This window comes from Peromyscus eremicus, chromosome 19, assembly GCF_949786415.1.
Source record: "Peromyscus eremicus chromosome 19, PerEre_H2_v1, whole genome shotgun sequence".
In the NCBI taxonomy this organism is placed as follows: domain Eukaryota; kingdom Metazoa; phylum Chordata; class Mammalia; order Rodentia; family Cricetidae; genus Peromyscus; species Peromyscus eremicus.
The window spans coordinates 67898508-67915266 of NC_081435.1; the positions used below are offsets into that span (position 1 = coordinate 67898508).

At 49.8% G+C, this 16759-nt stretch overlaps 1 pseudogene; it reads right to left on the reverse strand.

Moving 5' to 3' along the window:
• The window catches only part of LOC131895651 (large ribosomal subunit protein eL14-like), a 56385-nt pseudogene extending 44868 nt beyond the window's left edge, over nt 1-11517 (reverse strand).
• Between the last annotated feature and the right edge of the window lie 5242 nt (nt 11518-16759).

Here is a 16759-nt window from a genome sequence, read left to right on the forward strand (position 1 = left end):
AAGGTAGGAAGGACTTGGACTTCAAAGTCACATGGGTCATTCTCATGGATTCTTCTCCTTAGCCCTCAGAAAACCCTATGTGGAACTCGTGAGGGATGACGAGGACTATGACAAACCAGGCTTGCCCTCAAGTCCTGAGGGAACACAGTCACTTCTCTTCTGGCCACAGACCTGGAGCTTCCTGGAGGCCTGCTTTACCGGAAAAGCACTGGCCTCTCCAGGAGCCTGACCCTGGGAGGGCCGGACAGGACTTACCCTTGGGTCCCTGTCGTCTCTAAATAGGGGAACTTAGGGACACCGCAGAGACACATAAACTGGATGTGGTGCTTGTCACTTGGAGTGGTCTCTCTGACTGAAGAAGTGAGCACAGCTCTTTATGACATTGCTAAAAAATCAGTGTTTGCAAAGGTTGCTAAAGAAACCCAAGGAGTGTCGAATCTGAAATAGCCCGTCTAGACGCACTCCCACTGTCTGACCTTTGATGTATTTCTTAATCCGCCGACCTCGCCAGCAAATTGGTGAGTAAGCAGCGACTCACTTTACACGCTGTCATGAGGCTGACGAGGCCCAGGTCACTGTTATAAATTTCATTCTGGCTGCTTCGAGGCGCGGCGGCCTTCGCAGCACAGCTCCCGTGTGGTTTCTGAGCTGTGATGTGTGTCTGGGTCGCCATGAACTAATTTCAAGTCTGTTGCGTCCAAAAGCCACAGGGCTGCCGAAAAAAAACAGAACTCACTCTCAGCCAGCAGGGCCCCAGAGTTTACATAAAATGAGGCGAGGAAGGCTGGAGACAGGCTCTGTTGAAAACCAAACAAAAAGCCGGTGATGCTCACGTCGAGGCTGAGCCTCACCCTGGAGAAGGGGCCAGGGGCGCCTGCGCAGGTTTGCTTAGCAAATAAAACCCTGGCTGCACTTGTGGGGCCCTGGAGCCCAGTCGTGGGGCCTCCCGCCTCGCCTGCCTTCCTGCCTTCCTCTCGCGCCTTTTTGGAAGGCTGTCTGAGCCGCTGGGCTGCAGCCTATATGCAGTGGGGCTCAGGGGCACGAGACCAGCTTGGCTCTAAACAAGCTTAATAAACATTGACTTCATAGAAGGGGAGACAGGTTTACTGTGTTCTGAGCCTTACGATTTGGGTTTTGGGAACTTGGAGGTTGGGCTTCTTGCTTGCTGGAGAGGCTGAACTAGGTGGCTTGTCAGGTACCCTGTGACCACCTCAAGAGCAGGCAGTGAGGACCACGGTAGCAGGAGGCTGGATTACCCAGAAAGGGTGGAGGTGACAGTTTGGAGGGAACAGGATCCATGGGAGGCCAGAAACTTCTGGCAAATTTGGAAAGAGAAACAGAGGCCAGTGAGGCCTCATTCATAGGACTCCTGTGGTCAGATTTCCTGGGGCAGACTCCGGCTTTGCGGTGGAAGCCAGCCACCTACTGGGAAGGAGGTAGCTTTGCTGAAGGGCGCTGGGAGCCTAAGCCTTCTTCCTGGATCAGTGGCAGAGGCCCCAAACCATCTATCCACAGGGGAGAGAGCCCATCACCAAGTATACACAGCCCTTGGGCCAAATGGGGAAGTGAAAGCCACACCGTGGACCTGCACAGAGAGATCTGGCATCAGATGCCCCAAGGTCAGTATGCCATAGTGTTCCAGGTGTTTCAGGGAACCCTTGCCATAGCACATAGAGTTTTGTAAACATCCTAAATAGAAGTTTTCTCCTCCAGTTTGCTCACCAGAGGGGAGCTTCAAGGACCAACATCAAGAGTTCTTTAGCAAATGCCATGCCACCAAGTGACAGCAATGTGGAGCCTGTCTCATGAGCTGCTCTTGGCTAGATTATGAATGTCTTGCACGGCCCCCATCCTCCACATGTGCCAGCTCCTTGGGATTTGGAATATGTTGTATCTCTACCCTTCACACTGTGGTCCTCTTAAGACCTGGGATTCCCTGTCACCTGTGTGCCACACCCACTATCCCCTTGGAATCCCCTGGTCCCCCTACACTCTCAGTGCCAGCACAGCATGCTAGGACCTTTCAGATGGATGCACCCAGCAGCTCTTGTCTCTTAAGCCCTCACAGAGCAGCATGAGCCATCAGAATAAGAAGGAAATGCCTCCAACCATTGCCCCCTGTATTTTTGGCCAGTTCTCCTAGAGCTTTCTGAACTCTTAAGGGTGTCTACTTTCTTGGAGTAGGATGTTCTGAAGCAGTTTATGGCCCAGAGTCCTCAGGAAGTTGTTGTGAGCTTGAAGGCTCCTAAGGAATATGGCACACTTCTTCGGAAGGCCAGATGATGCCCTGCGATCCCACAGTGTCTCATTCCTGTGGTGCCGTGTTGCCTAAGGGCAGATCATTCAAAGAACTATGAAGTGTCTGAGGTGGCCCTGAGCGTGCCTGCCATGGCACCTGCCTGGCGTCTGCCACACCTCAGGAGCTCTCACCTGTCTCTTGCTTCACTCCTAGCGCCTTGCTATGTCCAAGGCTTTCTGAGGGGCTATGCAGAATGTAGAGACACAGGAACACCCCAGGAACAGCTTTCCTGACTCTCAGAGGGTGGTTTGGATGGAGTCTTAGCCACAGGAGCCATGGCAGAGAGACTTCATTTGTGTTACCAGCCTCCTTTCTCCTCTCCTAATTAACTCTTAATGAAGCCAATACTCAGAGCTTTGGGGTCCACTTACTAAAGCCCAAATCAAATCCTCATATGAGATGAGTGGCCCCATCTCAGCCACTGAGGCAGAGGATGTGGCAAAGAATCTTGGTGGCACCATATATGTGGTACCTCGTTTCATTCCCAGGGGGAGATCTCTCTCTCTCTCTCTCTCTCTCTCTCTCTCTCTCTCTCTCTCTCTCTCTCTCTCTCTCTCTCTCTCTCTCTCTCTCTCTCAGTGGATTCTCCATCCCCCAGAAGTGACTTCTTCAGCCTCTAGATGTGACTTCTCCGGCCCTCAGATCTGATGATACTTAAGAGTCTCCCAAAGTGCCCTCCCATCTCCCAGATGTGGCTCCTCCACTCCCTCCCCACTGACATGACCCCTGTATCCCTCACTGTGATTCTTCCATCCTTCAGAAGTGACTCTTCTGTACTCCAGATGTGGTTCCTTCATACCCCAGGGATAACTCCTCCATTCTCCAGACACAGTGTTCCTACCCCTCCAGAAGCTGCTCCTTTACTTCCTAGCCATGGTGACTCCACTCTCAAGGTGTGGCTTTTCCATCCCTAGACATGAGTCCTGGTCCAAGAGGACACCTCCTCTTTAAAAGATTACATCTATTTATGTGTGTGTGTGTGTGTGTGTGTGTGTGTGTGTGTGTGTGTGTGATGGAGGAAGGGAACCATGCATGCCACATCACCCATGGGGAGATCTCTGGATAGCTTGAATGAGTCAGTTCTCTCCCTCTACCATCTGGGCTTGGGGGGTTGCACTCAGGTAGTCCATTTTATAAACAAGTGCCTTTACCCACTGAACCATCCTGATGGTCTGGAACAGTCCTTTAGTGGAGCAGGTAAGCAAATGCTTGTCATGAGCCCTGGACAGTGGCTCCTTTTCCTGGTGGCCTGGAGCAGCCTCCAGCACTAGGGCGAAAGCTTGTAAACTGAAAAAGTAGGAAGCTATGGACAATGCTTAGGTGTGCTGATGTGAGCCAGTCCATCACCTGAACCTGGTAGTCGAGGTAGTCAAGTAGAGGGAGGGTCTGTGGCACTGGACTTGCCTTAGTAGCCCTCAGTCCATCTAGGACTCCAATCACAGTCGGAGAGGGGTATCAGAGTGGATCCATTTGTGTGTAGATGACCTCTGGGAAACAGTGTCTGAGGACCCAGGCTTCACGTTGGAGGAGGTTGATTAAACATCAAAGAAACACAGTTGCTCTCTTCTTGTACCAGGAAAATGGTACATGGATCATATTTTTGTGCTCCCCCAAAGGCCTGGAGATACTATAATTCAGGTACCTGCTTTCTTATTCGAGGACTTAAAGCAGACAATTTGCAGGGATAGCTTAGCAACTTGGAATCCCCAACCTACATCAAGTTACACAGACACATACCTACCAAACAAAGCAATTGGTCACTTGGCCACAACAGCTCCTAGAATACCCTTGTAACCTCTAATAACATCTCCTTTGTGGCTAAACATGTCCTGGAATATAACCTGAAATTAGAGTCAGCATGTTGATCCAGTGTGGACTAGTTTTAGGTGCATGCCTCATAGGAGGACCTGTGTCCTCTGAGTAAACTTTTAGGGAACCCCCCAACCCCCATTTAGCATCTCATGGCTATGCATGATTGTGCATACATGTTATTGAGATCAGATGCATTATGGGAAAGGACTTGTGCAGTAAGTGGATAAAGGCTTACATAACCCAAGTGCATCCATCATGAGTGTATCAGAGCACAAAACCCCCTCCCCAGCCCTGCTCCTAGCAACCACTCATCTCTTCTCCCCCAAAAAAGTCCTGAAAAGTGACCTAGAGCTCATAGGAAAATCTTTGCATCTTATGTACTCTGTACTTTCACTTTGCTTCTGAATAAAACCCCTTGCCTCCTGGTTTGTGGTTGCACTTTTTCCAGTTCTTTGAACAAGATGCCAAGAACCTGGAAATGCCCTGTCCAGACTCTAGCAATAATCTTTGCAGATGTATCAGAATCAGCTCATTATGGAAGGAAGGCCCTAGTCTGTGACCAGGGTCCAATGAAGAGGGATGCATGGGTTCAAAGAGCTACCCGGAAGAGACTGGGACGATGCGACCACAAGCCAAGAGCTGCTGGTAACCATTCAGACTGAGGCAGGCAGGGAAGACGTCCCTGGGGCATCCAAGGAGTGCAGCCGTGTCCACATCTAATTTAGACTTCTGCTTTGGATGGTGAATGTCAATCTGAGGTCTGATGAAGTAAGCCTGTGGTTCCAGTAACTTGTGAAACTGAGGCAGGAGGTTTGAGCAACACCGTGAGATCTAAAAAAAATAAAGGAAAAAACCACAAGAAAGCCTTGTTAGTTTGCTGTTTTAAGCTACCCGGTTCGTAGTAATTTGGAGTTTCTATAGTTCTCAGGATGACCCAGGTGTTCTTCATTGTTTTTGCTCTTTTGGGGGGACCGCCACCCAGCTCCCAAAGGCTTATTCTTAATTATGAATGCCCGGCCTTAGCTTGGCTCATTTCTAGATAGCTTTCCTTAATTTTAAATTACCCATCTATCTTTTGCCTCTGGGCTTTTCCCATTTTCCTACTTCTGTGAATCTTACTCCATGGCTTGCTGTGTAGCTGGGTGGCTGGTCCCTGGAATTCCCCTCCTTCTCTGGCTCCTTTTCCTTTCACCTCTCAGATTTCTCCTTCTATCTTTTCTCTCTGACTGCCAACCCCACCTATCCCTTCTCTTGCCTTGCTATTGGTCGTTCAGTTCCTTATCAGACCATCAGGTGTTTAAACTAGACAGGCCCAGTAACACAGCTTCACAGAGTTAAACAAATGCAACATACACAAAAGTAACACAGCTTAAAATAATATTTCACAACACCCAGGCTTGTCCTTGGGCACTTGCAGGCCAGTGAGGCTCAGAGGCCATCCTCGGGCAGACAGAACCACAATTCTGCATCACATGGGACAAGCCCTTCTGAGTCCTGGACTGAGGAGTCAGGCAGGCTGCATGGGCCGAGGCCTGCCTGCAAGACCCCATGCACCATCCTTTATGCAACACCCCCATGCAGCAGTCTTGTGTAGCAGCCCCCACACAGCACCCCCTGTGTAGAGAGATGCATGCGGCGCCTGTGGGCAGCACTTCCCCTCTCCACTCCCTTACTTTTGGAAGGCTCCGGGATGGACCTGGATCTCCAGGGATCCTTTGCAGGCTCACTTCTCTTAGCTCATTTCTGCTGCCAGTCTTGGATCCCTAAGAGAGATGGAGAACTCTCAAGGATAGACAACACAGTGGGAACCCTGGCCTGAGAACTGGAAGTGTGAATTGAAGTTCTCAAAGGAAAAAAAAAAGTCATACCTGTGCAAAGAATCCAAAAATCTGACCGACCGATTAGAAACTTCTGTGGTCATGGAGAATTGGGTTATTGCAGGTTCAGAACCAAATTATGGTGTGCTATTTTTAGCTCTCTTAGCCATTCATTGCTCATCTACAGGTTTGCCCCAACCAAGGCCATTAGGCACATCCTTTTGGAATGTACTAACTACCAGATTCCACCAACCCAAAGGAAGGCTATCATCAGGTAACCACCAATCAGCCTGCTCCAGAGGTTTCCCTGCTGTTCTGTAACCTGCCTTCCTGACGTTTCCACTGATGTATTTGAAGTGTGTATTTATGACCTTCCTTTGTTCAGTAGCTATAAAGGCTTTGAGAAACTGTTACCACACTGGAACTTGGTAATTGGAGTAATCGGAACCCATGCTCCTGGGCTATGGTGATTCATATTCGAGGTAGGACTCATGTTTTTGTGTCAATACGAAGATGACTAATGAGGAACAGTGGGATAGATGCCCCATCCAGGGAGCAGGGGTGGGGCTTGTAAGCACATCAGAGCTCAGGGATGGGTCCAGGGCCACTGTCCTATGCATGCATCAATTGCCCACGGAGACACTGCATACTGTTCCCACTGAAGGGGCTCCTCCCCTTCCTCCTCCCCTCCTCCCTCTTCTTCCTCCTGCACCAAGGATGGGTGCAGGGCTTCATGCATGCTTGGCAAGTCTTCCATCACTGAATCATGTTTGCTTAGTGAAAGGAAAGAGGCTATTGGTGAACCAAAGCTCTGGTACTGACATGTCTCATATTCACGACAGCAGGTCCACCAAGATGAAGACCCGAAAAACAGGACCTGGAACACAGTGGGAAGGAAGCTGGAACAGGAGGGCCTGGAAGTACCAAACAAGCATGAGTAGATTTTTGTGTGTGTGTGTGGGGGGGTGGTGTGGTGTGTGTGTATGTGTGTGTGTGTGTGGTCTATGTTTTCAGATGTGTTGTATGCATTGCGTGAATGTACTTGCTGCCTCAATTATTCTCTCTCTCTCTCTCTCTCTCTCTCTCTCTCTCTCTCTCTCTCTCTCTCTCTCTCTCTGTCTTTTTCAGTTTTTTTTGTTTTGTTTTGTTGTGGTTGTTGTTGTTTTTGTTTTCAGATAAGGGCTCATGTAGCCTAGGCTATCCTTGAACTTGCTATAGCTGAGGCTGGTCTTAAAATTCCCAATCCTCCTGCCTCTGCCTCTCAAGTGCTGGTATTACAGGCAAGTACCACTATGCCCAGCCTCAAGTTACTAACTTTGGAGAGAAACTTAAGCTAATTCATCCTTTGGTCCCCATAAGAGCCGTTTCAGTTCCACACAGCAGATACTATTTCCTTACAGGTCAGAGTATTGAAGGGCACTTCCCCAAAGTGAACCACTGGAGAGACACTTTCTCCACAGCAAGCTGCGCTTCCAAACCTTCTTTTGCAACCACGAGCTCAGGTCTATCCCTCCAAACAGGGTATGTTGGGGCTAGGCTTCCCTCCCGACTCTAGTTGGAGAATCTGACAGGAATGGCACAGTCCTCCAGCCTGGCCCTGGGTCCATCTGAAAGCCCAGCCCAGCAGTGTAGCTGGCTTTGAAGAGCTGGGAAGAAACCAATAAGCAAAATTATTCCAGCTAATGTGTGAGGGGCTGATAGTGTCTTCATACCCAGATACAGCTGTGTTTTTAGATCAGGATCCTATCTACCCCAAGTAGATCTCTAATTGGTGACATCTCAGGGACCCAAAAAAAGTGATGTGGGAACTCAGGGAGCAGAGTTGGGTAAGAGGTAGAATTGGCCATGGTGTCCACGGGTTGCTTCCAACTGGCCCTGTGTGACACCCCATCTCTCTACCATGCCTCTGAGAACTCTCTAAAGTGGAGCTAACACACAGGCTTCTGTAGTGGAAAACTCAAGAGTTGGGGGAGGTGGAAGGTCCTCTGGGACTCCACCACTGGGAATTCCTTCAAACTGTGTTCCCAGGCTAGGACAGTTGTCTCCCCCTGCAGGGCCATCAGGAAAGAGACTATTGGTCCCTTTAACATGGTCATGTAGCCTCGGGTGAGCCTCTCTCTGCACCTGGCCCCAATGTTTCATCAGATGAGACCCATGTATGCTGTACACTCTGTTTATTACACCGAGGGAATGGAACCACAGATCTGGTTTGCCACACACTGACAGTCTCCGAATCTGCTTTGCCTCTGGGTATTTAAGCTGGTCCTCCTGATTTTTGTGGCTTTCTGTTGGATGTAGATGACCTGATGCCCTGCACATGTCTCTGGTCACATCTCCTTTCTTGTGACATGTCAGCGATCACACTCCTATTGTGTTCCCAGGTCATTCCCAAAGCGTTCTTCCTGAGCCAGCCCTCCACCCCTGTGGATATCTTCTGTCCGCAGACAGGTTGGCTGCTGGGGGCATATAAACCCTTAGCTTCACTGCTCCCAGCTGGCTCGGGGAGGAATGGAGCTGGAGCTGAGGATTCCAGTCACCCTGCTTCTCATGCCACGGCCAACGGCGTATGCAGAACCCAGCATCTTGGGCCCCTCTGGCCACACAGCAGCCATGCTCATCTGGAAGTCACTTGGTAACTAGCTGGGAAAACCTACATTGCCACCATTGTCACAGAAACCAGCACCTGGCTGAGGAAGTACTCCTGGACTGTGAGCTTGTAGAAGCCTTCCAGTACAGTCCTGTGAGCATCGAGGGGACAACCCTCGCTGATTGCGTCTCAGTCCCTTTGTGGTGCTGTCAAAGTGCCATAGGATGGGTGACTTATAAGCAATAGACACGGTTTCTCGAGGTGCTGGAGACTGCACCGTAGCCTCCAGGTCTGGGGAAAGCCACTTCCCTCCACGGATGGAGCCTTCGTACTGCATCCTCACATGGTGTTGGGCAGGCTGCTCTCTGGGACTCCTCTTAAAATGCCACTCTTCCTGTTTGCGAGGACTCTCACTGTATACTGAGTGTCTCTTACAGTCCTGGGCCCAGACACTGGAACCCAAAGTGTTGTCGTGCCTGGCTGGCTTTGTATGAAGCTGTGAAAGAGACTCTGTCCCTCTGAGGCTCCACCCTGCCTGGCAGATCATGTGGGGAGTGGTTGGTGCAGCCCCAGGTACAATCCGGGTCCTTCCTACTGAGGGTGGAGCTGTAGGTGGCTACCGAGCCAATGCCTTGACTTGGAGGTGCCCCCCCTCCCCACAGGGTTTCTCTGTGTAGCTTTGCGCCTTTCCTGGAACTCGCTTTGGAGACCAGGCTGGCCTCGAACTCACAGAGATCTGCCTGCCTCTGCCTCCCGAGTGCTGGGATTAAAGGCGTGCGCCACTACCGCCCAGCGACTTGGACATTTTAAAGCAGAAATTGGGTCTACTATCTGTCAAATAGGCTGATGTAACTTGCAATGGGACCCTGAAGGATAAAGGGGAACACATCTATTCGTGACCTGAGTTCTAAGGCCCCGGACACTGAGAGAGGAATGAAGCTGGGATGTGTCAAGGACTAGAACATTCTATGTCTAGGATATCTGAGAGAGCCTTCATATACCTTCTCTATTTCTCTGGCAAAAATACACCACCAATATTCAAACTGGTAAAGGAGAGAAGTGATGGAATGGGGAAGGGAATACTGAAGGCTTTGCCCATCATGACACACACCTATCTGAGATTTAGTGAAGGAAGGCAGAGTGTCCACAAGCATGCACCCTTCTATGGCCATCATGAGAATGCTCTCTCACAGTGACGAGCCTACCAAGCTCATAGCAGAAGTAGGGGTATCCCGATGGTGATGGGAACCTGGAACCAGCTCCTGGTCATGCAACCGTGACTGACTCCACCATAGCTTTGACTGCACTTGGTAGGTGCCAATCTTCCACAGCAGGGGATGGAGATCCTGACCACCTCGGGGGCTCTCTCCAGTTCTGCCATTTGGTGACCCTGTCTCTTCTGCCCTCCCCCATTGTTTCTCATCATTTCCTCCATCACAGCACACGTGCCAAATGCAAAGAACCATCAAGTCGAGATGTTACATGTTCCCAGTCCCGACTTTTAAAGGCAGAGGGAATGAAGCCGTTTAGCCTTGCTGATTCTCGCCCTGTGTTCCAGAGGCTACTGTAATTTTCTAACACTTGAGAGCAGTGGACATCTCAGTCCACTGCTAGAGCCAACTCATGTGTGAACACATGTCCACGTGAACTCACCCACGCAAAGTGCTGCGGTAGACTCAGAAGCAAGTAGGGCATTTGGTTCCGAATCTATGTAAAGAGTTATTTCTAGACCGTATGCTGCCTCAAAGTTTTGTATTATTGACATTTTTAAAAAACAGGAAAACACAAAGTCAAGTCTATTACCCCAATAATTCAGTGTCATGCTGTGAAGATCTCCCTGTGACCCACGTTCACATTTGCAGGAATTAGACACAACTCCAATAAAATCAGCAGGTGGGAGGATGTTTTATAGCAACTTCTAGACACACATAGCCTGATGGAGGTCTAATAGAAGCACACATATCATTGTAAGTCTTCTGGTTTCCACATTTAAAAAATAAAAATAAATAAGATAATGTTTCAAACCTTTATCTTATTTAATTCAACCCAAGAAGACATTAACACTCCAGTCTGTAATCAAAGTGAAAATTACTAGACTTTTTTTTTATGTGACTCTAAATCTGACCTGGAGTCTATCGTCATAGCTAGCCCCAGGCAGGTGCGCACGTTACACTGTAGGTGCTCATGTGTGGACAATGACTGTAGCTCTCCTCTAAAACTGCGAGCAGAGGGGCTGGCCGACCACCATGCTGCCCACACAGTAGGACGCTGGTGCGTGTGGGAAACCCACAAATGTGGAGGACACAGTTAGGACAGGTGGCACTTGTCTTTATCCACATCAAGCCGATAGAAACCAGTTACCACAGCCAACACCATCAACACCTTCACCATCACTCCATTGCCACCCCCTTCACCATCACCATTACTCAACCGCCGTCAGCATCATAATCATTACAATCACATCTTCATCACTGCCATCACAACCACCTCTGTCACAACCACCATCATCACCATCATCACCATCCTCACCACCATCACCATCCTCACCACCATCACCATCATCACCATCATCACCACCATCACCATCACCATCATCACCACCATCACCACTAACACCAGTGTCACTACCTCCATCTCTACGAACACGACTGTCAGGCCTCTATTACCATTACCTCCAACATCACCACTGTGACTATAACTACCACTATCACAGCTAACTCCACCACCACCATTATCATCATGACCACCATTACTAGAACCACAACCACAACCACCGTGACCATCATCACTACCATCAACCATCAACCATGACCATCATCACTACCACCACCATCAATTTCCATCACCACGATCACCAGCACCATTACCACTGTTACCACTGCCACCACAACCATGACAACAATCACCACCGTCACCACAATCACCATCAGCAACAGCACCGTCACCATTTCCACCACTATCACAACCATCTCCATGATCACCAGCATCACTAGCTCCGTCATCCCTGGCATCATCACCGTTACTGTCACCCACTATCACCCTCATCCTGGCACATCATCTCTTCTTCTGGTAGCCCGATCCTCATGGTATCATTGGCCTCTGAAGTAGGAAAGCTGGATATTCTTCGCAAGTGGAGAGGAGGGGTGGGAGTCGGGCAGAGGAGCTGGGGGGTGGGTGTCTAAGTCCAGCCGGCACAGGCTGAGAGCCAGCTTCTCCATGTCTTTAGCCTCTTGGCACATCAAGTGGTCGTTTGATCTGGACCTGTAGGTATGAGCTCCTGCCCAGACTCTCTGTTGATCTCCCAGCGATCCTTTCAGGAGAACAGAGGACCCACTGAGCAAATTCTGTGCTGGCCCATGTTGCGGCTAGGTTCCTACACTGCTCCTACTGGGCAGCCAGGAAGTCCTTGGCCCACGGACACCCCACATTCTTCAGGGTGCCCTTCTGAAGATTGCTGCCAAATACACCCGCCAGCTGGAGGTGTTACTGGCGCCCAAGTCTGCTCCGGCCAGCTTCCAGCTCACCAAAATACCTGGGGCTTAGAGCAATCTCCTTTCTTTCCTCTTGTCAGCCAGCCAACGCCAGGGAGGTGGCTGTGTTTGGGCGGCAGTCTCACCGAGTTGTGAGTACAGCTGTGGAATGGGGCAGACGGGCAGGTTTGGATTTTTCTCCGTCTTCTCACTTCGATTTATAAAACCGAATGGCTTGCAGCTGCTGGTACTGTATTAACAGTATCGCGGTGGCTAGAGGAGACCGGCCAAGACAGCCGGGGCACATTAAATCCCCACGTACTCAGGCCTGGCCTCTTGCTGTTCAAGGCACACCCACAGTAAACAGATTCCCAATTCAATGGAAATAGCTTTTCTCGGGCCGTTGCAGAAAAAGACCATGGCCAAACCAGAGCCTGTGCTCAAGCCATGGCCCCAACCCAAAACAGAGTGGTGGTTATTGCCGTCTCCTCTGGGAGACCAAGGCTGTGCTCAGACAGTGCTGGTCACATGTCTACCTGTCCGGGAAAGGTCCTCTCTAGTCTTCGTCATTCATGCTTTTCCACAGAGATTCGTCTGAAACCTTCCCCCAGGGTGCTCCTGTACAGCAAACCTCCCCGTCCAGCCTCCCACCATGCCTGCACACCTACTTCCCTTCCACACACACCCAGGAACAGAGTGCTCTGCAGAACACAAGCTTGAGTCAGCAGCACCAGAGGGCAGCCAGCGCCCAGCACCCAGCACCAGAGGGCACCCAGCACCCAGCACCCAAAAGCAGTGTCAGAGGTCCATGTCTGAAATTAGACTGGAGGAGCTGAAGTTAAACCCTTTAACTTAGACAAGTGAAGAATCTCGGATGAGTGGCAATTGACCAGCCTTTTTTTTTCTTGAGTACAAAGGGCCCTTTTCTCCTCCTTCCATTTATCATCATATCTCAGCCATTGATGAGGTGCCTAGAACACATAAAACATGTACTTTTCCAAACTGGAAATGTGAAATAGAAGGACCAATAAAACAGGTCCCAGATTCACAATCCTTCTCGTATTTTTCTTTCTTCCAGCCGGCGTGGGACCACTGAAGGGAGGCTTTGACTGCACTGTAAGTCGGAGTCCTAGGGCTGTGGGAGGCTTTTCAGGAGTGGGGCTCCTGCCTGCCCCCCAGGGCCGCCCCTCTTGTAGCACTCCCGGGCATGGCCAAGACCTTGTGCAGGGGCCTGCTGCCTCACTGTAGGCGGGCTAAGGAGGGGCGAAACCCTAGGGCCTCATCTCCACTGTGTGAACAGCTGTTCTGGCAACCGTGAATAAAATTTGACTTGGGAGTGAACATAAAAATTGCAAAATGTGGTGGAAGATGGTTAAGAATAGAAGCCTCCAGTCATTCTGTAATTCTACATACTTTTCCAGCTCCTTCCAAGGCCTGCCTGGCCTTAAGTGTCCTGCAGAATCTTCCAGAGCTCTTTCCTTCTTGCTCTTTGTGTACCACCCCGTTGCTGTGCTGGGTCACTCCTTGATTAAGCCCTACCTTCACCATGGTCACCCTGTGCCACCCGTGGACAGCTGTGTGCTGGCCTTGGCTCCAGCTGAAAACATTGCTTAGGATTTCAGCGCCTAAGCTTTCTGTGTGAGCCGTCTGCAGGGCAAGGCCTCCCTTGTGAGGAACCAGAGTTGGACTCCGCTGCCAATGGCGCCGTTCCTCCAAGTTAAACACAATATCACATTTGCCTTAATATTGTTTTAAGTGAAAGCAATTAGGTCTGCAATTTAGTTTAATCACTTGCCAGATTTCATTTTTAAACTCCAACCATGCAAGAGTTAAACTCTTAACCTGTGTTTCCACTCTGAGCACGGCAGGAGCCAGAAGGGGTGGTGCAGATGGGATCCAGGAATCCAGCTGCCAGCTAGGCAATCTGGGAAAAGCACGGGGCTAACAGCAGGTCCTTCCAGAGCCTGCGCTGGATGAGTGATGCCATATGCTGGCAACCTAATTGTGCTGTGAGCAGCAGGGGCAAGGGTGCCCCACCCAGGGGCACCTCACTCTCCAGGCACTGGCCTCCAGCTTTGTGGAGCCTTGGGTCTCAAGTGCTTGGTGACTGTGCTTGGTGTCTGGCTGTGACGACTCCTGCATCCCAGACAAACCCAGGCTAGATGTGGTGGTGGCAGAGGCCTGGACCAACAGTGGCTGCTGTTTCTGTTTTTAAAATTTAGGGTTTTGGTTTTTTTTTTTTGTCATGTATGCTTTCTCTGTTGCTTCAGCAAGACTTTCTTTTTCATAACACTTTATTGTTTTCTTTATTTTTTATTTTTAAATTAATAGTTTTTTAAGAATTCAGATACGCTTTCATATTTATAACAACACAGCCTCAAAGCAGCCTTGGTTGCCACCTTCAGGTTTCAGTGCTTGTTGGATTTTTTTTTTTTTAAATTCCCAAGTTTACAAGGTGTGTTTTTGCTGCCCTTCAGTGATTTCTAAGAGTTACACACTCTCTACTGTTATCCCACCTGGGCTCAGGAAGGCCCATGGCTCAGAAGCACATGTCTGCCTTCTCTGTTGCCTGCCTCGTTCCCACCCCAGTCAGATGTCTGGCTGACTCTAGGCAGGGAGCCTGGAGGTCTTGTCTACACTGATGCTGTTCTTGCCTGGCTGTAGGGGCTCCAGCAGAGAAAACCAGATCCAGCATCCTCTTCTAGACAGCCTGGGGCCTGTTAAAAGACTTACTGTTTAGTCCTGCAAGTGAGGCCCCATGCATTTGACAGTCTAAGAGGAGCCCGGGCGTCACGTCATTCCTCCATTAAAAGCTTTGGTTTGTGTTTCTAACAGGCAAGTTCTTGTTCGTTCACATCACCACTCGATGCCATTTTCCTGCCAACCTAAACTGGGGGGTCACCCTCTGATACCACACCCACTGTCCCTTCCAGATGCCCATCTGTCTTCCTAGGATGGTCACACGCTGCTGAGCAGAGGGAAGTTCTAAGCTTTCTTCATACAGAGGGCCACAGGGTGAGGTTCTGATCAGCAGGGCCCATCTATGAGTGGCACTTATGAGGAGAAGGATGTCTCTTCCCTCCCTCCTTCCAGGACACGTAGTTTGATGGCAGGATTAGAGCACCACATCAGGGTGTCACACGGGCACCACAACCACCTGCCTGGGGGCGTGAGGCAAGCTGCTGAAAAGCTTAAGTCAAATGGTCTCGTGGGAGAAATGGGCTTCTGGGTAATTTAAGTCACCCGTTGGCCTTTGCTATGACAGTAAGACCTGAAACCTAATTACACATGGTCATATCATTGTATGTCCTTTCTATGCAGTTATACTTTGCCTAAAGTTAATAACTGCCTCAGTGCCCAGCACGTGACCTTTCCTTAGTCACTCCCATCTTCCATGAGAGCCAGAAGTCCTGGGACAGTGAGATGGTTCAGTTCATTACTGGAGATATGCAAGAAGCATCCTTCCTGTGACAGTGACCACCCGCCCCCTCTTGCCCGGCCTCCACCTGTTCGTCACAGCTCACTCTCCTTCTGGCCGCTGAGCATGTCTTCTAGGAGCTCCTGCATGTCTGACCATGTCTTTCCTTTCCTGGCCATACTGGGATTTGAGGTAGGGATTTTGTTTTTAAACAAAGCTTCACTATGAAGCCCAGGCTGGGTCTTGAACTTGTGATTTTCCTGCCTCAGCCTCTTAAGGGCTTGTGTGTGACACACACCACACACTTTCCTAAGAAACATGTGACCCTCTCCTAGTCCCCACTGCCATCCTTGGCCGTAGCTGCTTCTTCCCTGGAAGGTCCTGGGCTCTCTTCTCGTCTCTGGCTCTGAGCAGTCTGTCTAGGTAGTGTGGAGGGCGTATCTGTAGCCTCCTTCCACTTCCCTTTCCTATCTCTGGAGTATCTCTTGGGAGAAGTTGGACCTCTTGCATGGACGGTTACACCATCCCCCTTCCTGCCACCTTCTCTTCGTGTTTTGTTCTCCTTTTCTGTGTATCTCAGTTTTGTCTCCAGCCTTTCCTTTGATATTTTTGTTTGTGCCCTTATTTTTACTGGTTTCCAAGAATTAAAAACAAACAAACAAACAAAAACTCAGGCTCTCCTTTTGGTGTGTGATTGCACATTTCAAAACTATCTTTCTAAATATAAATGAGAGTGTTTTCTTCCTTCATACATCTGTGTCTTTGTTTCCTTTTCCTATTTTTCTTTTTACTGTTTTAGGTATGGTAAAGTACTAAAAAAACATTTAGACTTGAGGAAAAAGCTAAGACTTAGGTGCTGTCCACCTTCTCCATGTACACACTCTCATTGTGGCTAGTTTCACGCTAAGAACAACTGGCTCTCTACATTAGCAAAGAGCTTCCACGTACCTGTAAGGAACTGGCCTGACGGCATAGACACTCCACAAGCAAGTGATGAGCCTCGACTGTCCTGCACTCGTACGGCAGAGTGAAGCTCTGGTGTGCTGGCTGCGAACTGGAGAGTGTGCCTGGATCCACCTTTTCCTCCGTGGAAGCATCAGTCACAGACTATTCCACGTAAAATGCACACACAGTAGCTTTTCATGTATCTTCAGGGTCACGCCATACACCTGAAGTGAGAAAGGCTGTTGTGGACCCCAGAGATCAGTGTTACCTGGGACTCCCTCCCACGTTTCAGACGCACGTTCGGCCTGCTGAGTCGCTGAAGCAAAGGCAGGCTGCCTTATTCAGTCTGCAGAGGGTCTGACCTGGCCAATGCCCAGCTCCACTGTTGTGGAATATTAGCTGAAGGTGTGT